This window comes from Octopus bimaculoides, chromosome 6 (genome assembly GCF_046866305.1).
Source record: "Octopus bimaculoides isolate indiv1 chromosome 6, ASM4686630v1, whole genome shotgun sequence".
NCBI classification, from domain to species: Eukaryota; Metazoa; Mollusca; class Cephalopoda; order Octopoda; family Octopodidae; genus Octopus; species Octopus bimaculoides.
The window spans coordinates 3,575,208-3,586,597 of record NC_142933.1 but is presented as its reverse complement, the minus strand read 5'-3'; the positions used below and the strand labels follow the sequence as shown (position 1 = coordinate 3,586,597).

Here is an 11,390-nt window from a genome sequence, read left to right as displayed (position 1 = left end):
TACGAGCCACGCGGCCGGTACCGTACCCGTGAGTTTGCGATCGAAAGCGCTGTCGGCCGGGAGTGTGTGCGGCCTAGCCGGCGGCGGACTAGGCGGACGAGAAGGAAGCGATTGGGAGCGAGCAAAAAGAATGCGGACGCTTCGGCGGCGGACTGCCGCAGGCGAGATGGAAAGGCCGACGTGTCGGCTGCGATACGGGCCGCCAAGGCGGACGAGAAGGAAGAAGGAAGAAGATGAAGAAGCCGAAGCAGCGAGTCGTGGCGGCAGCGAGAAGGAAGCGATTGTGAGCGAGCAAAGAGAATGCGGACGCCTCGGCGGCGGACGGCCGCAGCCGAACCGCCGGTGCGATGGAAAGGCCTACGTATCGGCTGCCTTACGAGCCACGCGGCCGGTAGCGTACCCGTAAGTTGGCGATCGAAAGCGCTGTCGGCCGGGAGTGTGTGTGTGTGTCTGTGTGTGTGTGTTACACGGCGGCCAAGGCGGCCAAGGCGGACGAGAAAGAAGAAGAAGCAGAGGAGGAAGAAGCAGCAGCAAGCGGCAGCGAGAGGGAAGCGATTGGCAGCGAGTAAAGAGAATGCGGACGCCTCGGCGGCGGACGGCCGCAGCCGAACCGCCGGTGCGATGGAAAGGCCTACGTATCGGCTGCCTTACGAGCCACGCAGCCGGTAGCGTACCCGTGAGTTGGCGATCGAAAGCGCTGTCGGCCGAGAGTGTGTGTGTCTGTGTGTGTGTGTTACACGGCGGCCAAGGCGGACGAGAAAGAAGAAGAAGAAGAAGAAGAAGCGGCAGCGAGAGGGAAGCGATTGGCAGCGAGTAAAGAGAATGCGGACGCCTCGGCGGCGGACGGCCGCCGCCGAACCGCCGGCTTGATGGAAAGGCCGACGTGTCGGCGCTGCGATACGAGCCACGCGGCCGCTACCGTACCCGTGACGGGGCCCGATTCCCGATTCGCGAGTTTGCGGGTCGGGGCCCGGCGGAATAGTCAGGCTCTAGGTGACCCTCATACCCCAAGGGGGTCCAGACTACTATGTAGGGTAGTCGTCGATCGGACGGTCGTACCTTATGACCCGCACCCCGAACCGCAGCCGATTGAAAGGCAGACGGTCGGCCGGCGGCCGGCCGGCCGGGCGCCGCCGCGTACCCGCAGAGCCGATCGAAAGAGGCCGAATTGAGAGCGACGCCTCGGCGGCGGACAGCCGCCGCCGAACCGCCGGCACCGCGATGGTAAGGCCGACGTGTCGGCTGCGATACGAGCCACGCGGCCGGTACCGTACCCGTGAGTTTGCGATCGAAAGCGCTGTCGGCCGGGAGTGTGTGCGGCCTAGCCGGCGGCGGACTAGGCGGACGAGAAGGAAGCGATTGGGAGCGAGCAAAAAGAATGCGGACGCTTCGGCGGCGGACTGCCGCAGGCGAGATGGAAAGGCCGAAGTGTCGGCTGCGATACGGGCCGCCAAGGCGGACGAGAAGGAAGAAGGAAGAAGATGAAGAAGCCGAAGCAGCGAGTCGTGGCGGCAGCGAGAAGGAAGCGATTGTGAGCGAGCAAAGAGAATGCGGACGCCTCGGCGGCGGACCGCCGCAGCCGAACCGCCGGTGCGATGGAAAGGCCTACGTATCGGCTGCCTTACGAGCCACGCGGCCGGTAGCGTACCCGTAAGTTGGCGATCGAAAGCGCTGTCGGCCGGGAGTGTGTGTGTGTGTCTGTGTGTGTGTGTTACACGGCGGCCAAGGCGGCCAAGGCGGACGAGAAAGAAGAAGAAGCAGAGGAGGAAGAAGCAGCAGCAAGCGGCAGCGAGAGGGAAGCGATTGGCAGCGAGTAAAGAGAATGCGGACGCCTCGGCGGCGGACGGCCGCAGCCGAACCGCCGGTGCGATGGAAAGGCCTACGTATCGGCTGCCTTACGAGCCACGCAGCCGGTAGCGTACCCGTGAGTTGGCGATCGAAAGCGCTGTCGGCCGAGAGTGTGTGTGTCTGTGTGTGTGTGTTACACGGCGGCCAAGGCGGACGAGAAAGAAGAAGAAGAAGAAGCGGCAGCGAGAGGGAAGCGATTGGCAGCGAGTAAAGAGAATGCGGACGCCTCGGCGGCGGACGGCCGCCGCCGAACCGCCGGCTTGATGGAAAGGCCGACGTGTCGGCGCTGCGATACGAGCCACGCGGCCGCTACCGTACCCGTGACGGGGCCCGATTCCCGATTCGCGAGTTTGCGGGTCGGGGCCCGGCGGAATAGTCAGGCTCTAGGTGACCCTCATACCCCAAGGGGGTCCAGACTACTATGTAGGGTAGTCGTCGATCGGACGGTCGTACCCTATGACCCGCACCCCGAACCGCAGCCGATTGAAAGGCAGACGGTCGGCCGGCGGCCGGCCGGCCGGGCGCCGCCGCGTACCCGCAGAGCCGATCGAAAGAGGCCGAATTGAGAGCGACGCCTCGGCGGCGGACAGCCGCCGCCGAACCGCCGGCACCGCGATGGTAAGGCCGACGTGTCGGCTGCGATACGAGCCACGCGGCCGGTACCGTACCCGTGAGTTTGCGATCGAAAGCGCTGTCGGCCGGGAGTGTGTGCGGCCTAGCCGGCGGCGGACTAGGCGGACGAGAAGGAAGCGATTGGGAGCGAGCAAAAAGAATGCGGACGCTTCGGCGGCGGACTGCCGCAGGCGAGATGGAAAGGCCGACGTGTCGGCTGCGATACGGGCCGCCAAGGCGGACGAGAAGGAAGAAGGAAGAAGATGAAGAAGCCGAAGCAGCAAGCAAGCAAGCCGAGCGAGTTGTGGCGGCAGCGAGAAGGAAGCGATTGTGAGCGAGCAAAGAGAATGCGGACGCCTCGGCGGCGGACGGCCGCAGCCGAACCGCCGGTGCGATGGAAAGGCCTACGTATCGTCTGCCTTACGAGCCACGCGGCCGGTAGCGTACCCGTAAGTTGGCGATCGAAAGCGCTGTCGGCCGGGAGTGTGTGTGTGTGTCTGCGTGTGTGTGTTACACGGCGGCCAAGGCGGCCAAGGCGGACGAGAAAGAAGAAGAAGAAGAAGAAGAAGCAGAGGAAGAAGCAGCAGCAAGCGGCAGCGAGAGGGAAGCGATTGGCAGCGAGTAAAGAGAATGCGGACGCCTCGGCGGCGGACGGCCGCCGGCTAGATGGAAAAGGCCGACGTGTCGGCGCTGCGCTGCGCTGCGATACGAGCCACGCGGCCGCTACCGTACCCGTGACGGGGCCCGATTCCCGATTCGCGAGTTTGCGGGTCGGGGCCCGGCAGAATAGTCAGGCTCTAGGTGACCCTCATACCCCAAGGGGGTCCAGACTACTATGTAGGGTAGTCGTCGATCGGACGGTCGTACCCTATGACCCGCACCCCGAACCGCAGCCGATTGAAAGGCAGACGGTCGGCCGGCGGCCGGCCGGCCGGGCGCCGCCGCGTACCCGCAGAGCCGATCGAAAGAGGCCGAATTGAGAGCGACGCCTCGGCGGCGGACTGCCGCCGCCGAACCGCCGGCACCGCGATGGAAAGGCCGACGTGTCGGCTGCGATACGAGCCACGCGGCCGGTACCGTACCCGTGAGTTTGCAATCGAAAGCGCTGTCGGCCGGGAGTGTGTGCGGCCTAGCCGGCGGACTAGGCGGACGAGAAGGAAGCGATTGGGAGCGAGCAAAAAGAATGCGGACGCTTCGGCGGCGGACTGCCGCCGGCGAGATGGAAAGGCCGACGTGTCGGCTGCGATACAGGCCGCCAAGGCCGCCAAGGCGGACGAGAAGGAAGAAGATGAAGAAGCCGAAGCTGCAGGCCGAGCGAGTCGTGGCGGCAGCGTGAAGGAAGCGATTGTGAGCGAGCAAAGAGAATGCGGACGCCTCGGCGGCGGACGGCCGCAGCCGAACCGCCGGTGCGATGGAAAGGCCTACGTATCGGCTGCCTTACGAGCCACGCGGCCGGTAGCGTACCCGTAAGTTGGCGATCGAAAGCGCTGTCGACCGGGAGTGTGTGTGTCTGTGTGTGTGTGTTACACGGCGGCCAAGGCGGACGAGAAAGAAGAAGAAGAAGAAGAGGAAGAAGCAGCAGCAAGCGGCAGCGAGAGGGAAGCGACTGGCAGCGAGTAAAGAGAATGCGGACGCCTCGGCGGCGGACGGCCGCCGGCTAGATGGAAAAGGCCGACGTGTCGGCGCTGCGATACGAGCCACGCGGCCGCTAGCGTACCCGTTTCGGGGTCCGAGTTCCCGAGTTCGCGAGTTTGCGGCTCGGGGTGCGGTGGGATAGTCACCCTCTAGGTGACCCTCATACCCCAAGGGGGTCCAGACTACTATGTAGGGTAGTCGTCGATCGGACGGTCGTACCCTATGACCCGCACCCCGAACCGCAGCCGATTGAAAGGCAGACGGTCGGCCGGCGGCCGGCCGGCCGGGCGCCGCCGCGTACCCGCAGAGCCGATCGAAAGAGGCCGAATTGAGAGCGACGCCTCGGCGGCGGACTGCCGCCGCCGAACCGCCGGCACCGCGATGGAAAGGCCGACGTGTCGGCTGCGATACGAGCCACGCGGCCGGTACCGTACCCGTGAGTTTGCGATCGAAAGCGCTGTCGGCCGGGAGTGTGTGCGGCCTAGCCGGCGGACTAGGCGGACGAGAAGGAAGCGATTGGGAGCGAGCAAAAAGAATGCGGACGCTTCGACGGCGGACTGCCGCCGGCGAGATGGAAAGGCCGACGTGTCGGCTGCGATACGGGCCGCCAAGGCCGCCAAGGCGGACGAGAAGGAAGAAGATGAAGAAGCCGAAGCAGCAGGCCGAGCGAGTCGTGGCGGCAGCGTGAAGGAAGCGATTGTGAGCGAGCAAAGAGAAGAAGAAGAAGGTGCAGGCGGGCGGCCGCGTCGCTTTCGCGACTCGCTGCGTCGTGAGTGCTGAGGGCGAGGTGCGTTAGCCCGTCTCCGTCGGTTAGCCGTGCCTGCGCTTTCGTGGAGCGACGGGCCCGGTCGAGAGAAGCGCGTGGATCCCGACGCCGGTCGGTCCCCGCGTGAACGGGTTCCGGACGCCGAGGCGCTCGTCTGCGACCTGCGGACGCCGCGCGCCTACCGGCCCGACGGGAACGGGTCGCGACGACGGATCGGAGGGGAAGTGCGTCCGATGCCGGCGCCACGGAAATCGAGCGCCGACGAGGCGGCAGACGACCGCCCGCGGAAACGAGCGGCCGCCACCGACGCGTTCGTCGGCGACGACGGCGCCTTAGGAGGCGGGGGTGAAAGTGGCAGCGGACTGAGTCCCCTCGCGATCGCGGTGAGCGGTCCTACCCGTTTACCCCTGGGCGGTTTCACGGTCTCTTGAACTCTCTCTCCAAAGTTCTTTTCAACTTTCCCTCGCGGTACTTGTCGGCTATCGGACTCGTCCCCGTATTTAGCCTTGGATGGAGCTTACCACCCGCTTTGGGCTGCGTTCCCAAGCAACCCGACTCTCGGGCCGAAAAGAAACACCGCCGATCGCCGCCGGCTCCGAATGGGCCTGGCACCCGCTCTGGGCAGCCCCGATCGAGGGGACTCCGAACCTAGCCGGGCGAAACGATCGACCGTGTACGACCCTTGCGCCACAGCTCTCGACGACCGGCGCGGCCGACGAGATTCGGCGTTGGGCTTCTCCCGGTTCACTCGCCGTTACTTAGGGAATCCCGGTTGGTTTCTTTTCCTCCGCTTAGCGATATGCTTAAGTTCGGCGGGTAGTCTCGTCCGAGTCGAGGGCAGCTTAGAAAAAAATAAAAAGTCGTCGCTGCGGCAAACCGCATTCGATTCGTCGTCGTCGTCGTCGTCGTCGTCGTCGTCGTCTTCGATGGCCTGCACGAACGCTCGCAAACGAGATCCACAGAGCGAACACCGACCGAAGATGCAGACGGCTGCGGCGGCGGCGACGGCGGCAACGGCCGCCACGGAGTAATAAGAGGAGGCAACGACGGCGAGGGCGGCAGGCAGAAGAGTGCGCACGAACGGCGGACGGTGCGTTCCCTGCTGCTACTGCACATGTCGGCCGCTCCGTGGCAGGTGTCGCAGCGATGACGGTCTGGCATTGCGGGAGACGGAGGATCGAGCGGCGCGCGCTCGCTAGTCGTGCCGGAAGCAGAAGCAGTAGCGAGAACGAAAGGCGAGCTGTTCACGCTGCCCGCCCGCTTCCACGGCGCGCGCCCTTTCCTGCGACTCCCGACTCCCCGCCGCTGCTGCTGCTGCTGCTGCAACGGCGGACGGCTTTTTCGTGTCGTGACCGCCTCTCGACCGGACGGGGCCCCGGGACGATGGGATCCCGGGGCCGCAATGTGCGTTCGAGGTGTCGATGTTCACTGAGTCCTGCAATTCGCATCAGTTCACGCGGATAGCCGCGCTCTTCATCGACGGACGAGCCGAGTGATCCCCCGTCCAGGGTTTCGGTATTTGCTACTACTACTACTACGCCTACCAGCACTGCTGATGCTGGCCGACGCGGAGGCGAGGAAAGGAAGGAAGACGAGAGAGATATTGATGTTCGTGGAGCCGCAAAGCGTGCAGCACCGTCGGCCTAGCGCACTGTATTCGGGCGGACGCAGGCTGGGTGAAAACTGCGCGGTCGGCAGCTGCCAGAGAGAGAACGAGAAGGAAGCATAACGACAGCGGAAACGATTTGCGGGCATCGTTCACCGCTGATGACGCCGCCGCTTCTACTTGCTCGTTGCTCGGCTGAGGCTGCACTGTTAGAGGGCCGACGATTGCGAGGGGGCCCGGCCGCGGCTTACGAAACCGGCTGGATGGCGCCGGAAAGGCGAGGAGGAGGCGACGACGAGGGCGATGTTGGCCGGCCGACGCCAGGAAGGAAGACGAGAGAGATATTGATGTTCGTGGAGCCGCAAAGCGTGCAGCACCGTCGGCCTAGCGCACTGTATTCGGGCGGACGCAGGCTGGGTGAAAACTGCGCGGTCGGCAGCTGCCAGAGAGAGAACGAGAAGGAAGCATAACGACTTGCGGGCTTCGTTCACCGCTGATGACGCCGCCGCTTCTACTTGCTCGTTGCTCGGCTGAGGCTGAGGCTGCACTGTTAGAGGGCCGACGATTGCGAGGGGGCCCGGCCGCGGCTTACGAAACCGGCTGGATGGCGCCGGAAAGGCGAGGAGGAGGCGACGGCGACGACGGCGATGTTGGCCGGCCGACGCCAGGAAGGAAGACGAGAGAGATATTGATGTTCGTGGAGCCGCAAAGCGTGCAGCACCGTCGGCCTAGCGCACTGTATTCGGGCGGACGCAGGCTGGGTGAAAACTGCGCGGTCGGCAGCTGCCAGAGAGAGAACGAGAAGGAAGCATAACGACAGCGGAAACGATTTGCGGGCTTCGTTCACCGCTGATGACGCCGCCGCTTCTACTTGCTCGTTGCTCGGCTGAGGCTGAGGCTGCACTGTTAGAGGGCCGACGATTGCGAGGGGGCCCGGCCGCGGCTTACGAAACCGGCTGGATGGCGCCGGAAAGGCGAGGAGGAGGCGAGGAGGAGGCGACGACGACGGCGATGTTGGCCGGCCGACGCCAGGAAGGAAGACGAGAGAGATATTGATGTTCGTGGAGCCGCAAAGCGTGCAGCACCGTCGGCCTAGCGCACTGTATTCGGGCGGACGCAGGCTGGGTGAAAACTGCGCGGTCGGCAGCTGCCAGAGAGAGAACGAGAAGGAAGCATAACGACTTGCGGGCTTCGTTCACCGCTGATGACGCCGCCGCTTCTACTTGCTCGTTGCTCGGCTGAGGCTGAGGCTGCACTGTTAGAGGGCCGACGATTGCGAGGGGGCCCGGCCGCGGCTTACGAAACCGGCTGGATGGCGCCGGAAAGGCGAGGAGGAGGCGACGGCGACGACGGCGATGTTGGCCGGCCGACGCCAGGAAGGAAGACGAGAGAGATATTGATGTTCGTGGAGCCGCAAAGCGTGCAGCACCGTCGGCCTAGCGCACTGTATTCGGGCGGACGCAGGCTGGGTGAAAACTGCGCGGTCGGCAGCTGCCAGAGAGAGAACGAGAAGGAAGCATAACGACAGCGGAAACGATTTGCAGGCCTTGTTCACCGCTGCTACTTGCTCGTTGCTTGTTGCTCGTTGCTCGGCTGAGGCTGAGGCTGCACTGTTAGAGGGCCGACGATTGCGAGGGGGCCCGGCCGCGGCTTACGAAACCGGCTGGATGGCGCCGGAAAGGCGAGGAGGAGGCGACGACGACGACGACGGCGACGACGGCGATGTTGGCCGGCCGACGCCAGGAAGGAAGACGAGAGAGATATTGATGTTCGTGGAGCCGCAAAGCGTGCAGCACCGTCGGCCTAGCGCACTGTATTCGGGCGGACGCAGGCTGGGTGAAAACTGCGCGGTCGGCAGCTGCCAGAGAGAGAACGAGAAGGAAGCATAACGACTTGCGGGCTTCGTTCACCGCTGATGACGCCGCCGCTTCTACTTGCTCGTTGCTCGGCTGAGGCTGAGGCTGCACTGTTAGAGGGCCGACGATTGCGAGGGGGCCCGGCCGCGGCTTACGAAACCGGCTGGATGGCGCCGGAAAGGCGAGGAGGAGGCGAGGAGGAGGCGACGACGACGGCGATGTTGGCCGGCCGACGCCAGGAAGGAAGACGAGAGAGATATTGATGTTCGTGGAGCCGCAAAGCGTGCAGCACCGTCGGCCTAGCGCACTGTATTCGGGCGGACGCAGGCTGGGTGAAAACTGCGCGGTCGGCAGCTGCCAGAGAGAGAACGAGAAGGAAGCATAACGACAGCGGAAACGATTTGCGGGCTTCGTTCACCACTGATGACGCCGCCGCCGCTTCTACTTGCTCGTTGCTCGGCTGAGGCTGAGGCTGCACTGTTAGAGGGCCGACGATTGCGAGGGGGCCCGGCCGCGGCTTACGAAACCGGCTGGATGGCGCCGGAAAGGCGAGGAGGAGGCGAGGAGGAGGCGACGACGACGTTGGCCGGCCGACGCCAGGAAGGAAGACGAGAGAGATATTGATGTTCGTGGAGCCGCAAAGCGTGCAGCACCGTCGGCCTAGCGCACTGTATTCGGGCGGACGCAGGCTGGGTGAAAACTGCGCGGTCGGCAGCTGCCAGAGAGAGAACGAGAAGGAAGCATAACGACAGCGGAAACGATTTGCGGGCTTCGTTCACCGCTGATGACGCCGCCGCCGCTTCTACTTGCTCGTTGCTCGGCTGAGGCTGAGGCTGCACTGTTAGAGGGCCGACGATTGCGAGGGGGCCCGGCCGCGGCTTACGAAACCGGCTGGATGGCGCCGGAAAGGCGAGGAGGAGGAGGAGGAGGCGAGAGAGATATTGAGGTTCGTGGAGCCGCAAAGCGTGCAGCACCGTCGGCCTAGCGCACTGTATTCGGGCGGACGCAGGCTGGGTGAAAACTGCGCCATCAGCAACCATCTAACGCACTCTCGCCTCCGAACACATTGCTTATACAGCCACTGTATGCAGTGGTTTTGATCTATTGGATATACCAATTTGCATATTAGACACATTCCTGGCGCTGGTACGTAAGGAGTATTCTAAATGTCTTTTTAAGTCATTGCCATGTTCTTCTGTGTTAGCAGTGCTTCTTTGGTGTGGTGTTGATGGTGATGCATTTCACCCGGCCCTCTTCTTCGCAAATAAAACTCACGTAAGTTTATATCTCAACCACAGAATTTCAGACAGTTGACCATTTATCATTTTCGTATTTGATTATTATTATCCTCACAAGGCCTGTGAGCTAAAAGAATCTTTAGCGCGGAGAACAAAATGCTTAGCGGCATTTTGTCCGGCTCTTTACATCCTGAGTTCGAATTCTACCAAAGTTTACTATCTCTTTTGTCATTATTTGGTTGATAAAATAAATATAAATCAAGCAGTAAGGTCGATCTCATGGACTTACCCCTAAACCTGGTTCCCTTGAGCGAAAATCCTCAACCAGTCATTCTTATTCTCCTTTTATTACTCTTTTCTTGCTTTAGGAAACTCGTTTTCCCTCATCACAAACGATAAATTTGTAACTCATACAGATATATTTCCGATGTGATGAATAGATGAACAATTAAGTCAAATTTTTGTCACATCTTTTATTGTTATTGTTGTTGTTACCCTTTTCTTCTACTTCCGTTTTTGTTTTCTTTCTCTTTCTACTTATTGCTGTTTAACCCCGCCATTAGGTGGGTCCAATACATTTGTGATGAAAGGCACTCTGGCAATGAACACACTGTCTATTTCGCAGCCTCAAGGGATACAATGTCTAGCATGACAGCCTATGTTCTATGGCAGCTAAATTGTTTCGCATAAGGAAGCAAGACGGAAATTATTTCAGTGCTGCGTACATGATTCTCTCTCGTCAGATCTACACTGCATCAACACACGGCTAGAACTATCAAATATATCGGTCTATTGTTATTTTGAACACTAAGCTGAATAAATCTTCGATTTCTTTCTTGTCGACCATATCATTTAGAAAGACGTGAAATTGTCATTTGAGTGTTAAGTATCTTGGCTATTGCCGCCGAGAACAAATACATTGACGAGATATGATCTGTCATCATCTTGGCGAGCTATCCAATACTGCTATCGATTCGCTGAATTTCGGTGAATTTCTTTCTAGTTGCAGATAATATCGGTTTCTCAGATTGGCACAAAAACATATCATTTAGAGGAAGATACAGTCTTTTAAATCGATGCTAGACTGGTACTAATTCTACCGGACTCCTTTAGAATAAAAAGCAATGATGACGTTTGTGCAATTTAGACTCAAAATATAAACGGGTGAAGCAAATGCACCAAGCATCATTTGCGGCACTTCTTCCTACTCTTCGCAGTCTGAGTTCAAATTCAGTCTCAATGAAATCAACTTCCATCGTTATAGGGTCGATAAATCAAAGTGCCACTAAAGTACTAGTGTCAATGGTATCAGCTGCTTCTATTCCCCTCAAAATTGCTGCCTGAATTTGAAACCATTATCATTATTGTAATAATAATAATAATAATAATAATAATTATTATTATTATTATTATTATTATTATTATTATTATTATTATTATTGAGCGACAGAGCAGCGCATGACATCCAAGTGACACTGGGGTACAAATAATAGAAGCCCAGTATACACATCATGACTACTCGTCTGATAAGGGTACGCTAGGCATGTACATCATGACCTTACATGCGTGACATGGTGATCTCATATCAAGATACTCAGTGCACCACATTGCAGGTGGGGACCAATTAAAATTTTCTTCAGGCTGAGTAGCCCATACCGCTCCAAAGGTCCCTGAATAAGGATTGTTTAAGGATGTTGAACAAAACATCCATGTTTCCGGAGGTGAATTATCCAAACCCCAGAGATGTTCCCCCACTGCTTTTTCTCGTGATCTGAGATGCATATATCGTCAGCCACCAAGGAATGCTCAGCTGGTTAAAATCAAACAAT

The 11,390-nt window shown here is 60.0% G+C and overlaps 1 non-coding gene across 1 annotated transcript; it reads right to left on the bottom strand.

Moving 5' to 3' along the window:
- Positions 1-6,214: 6,214 nt before the first annotated feature.
- Positions 6,215-6,373, bottom strand: LOC149134910 (5.8S ribosomal RNA). The gene has a single exon (XR_016242445.1). It is a non-coding gene; the product is annotated as a 5.8S ribosomal RNA (ribosomal RNA).
- Positions 6,374-11,390: the final 5,017 nt, after the last annotated feature.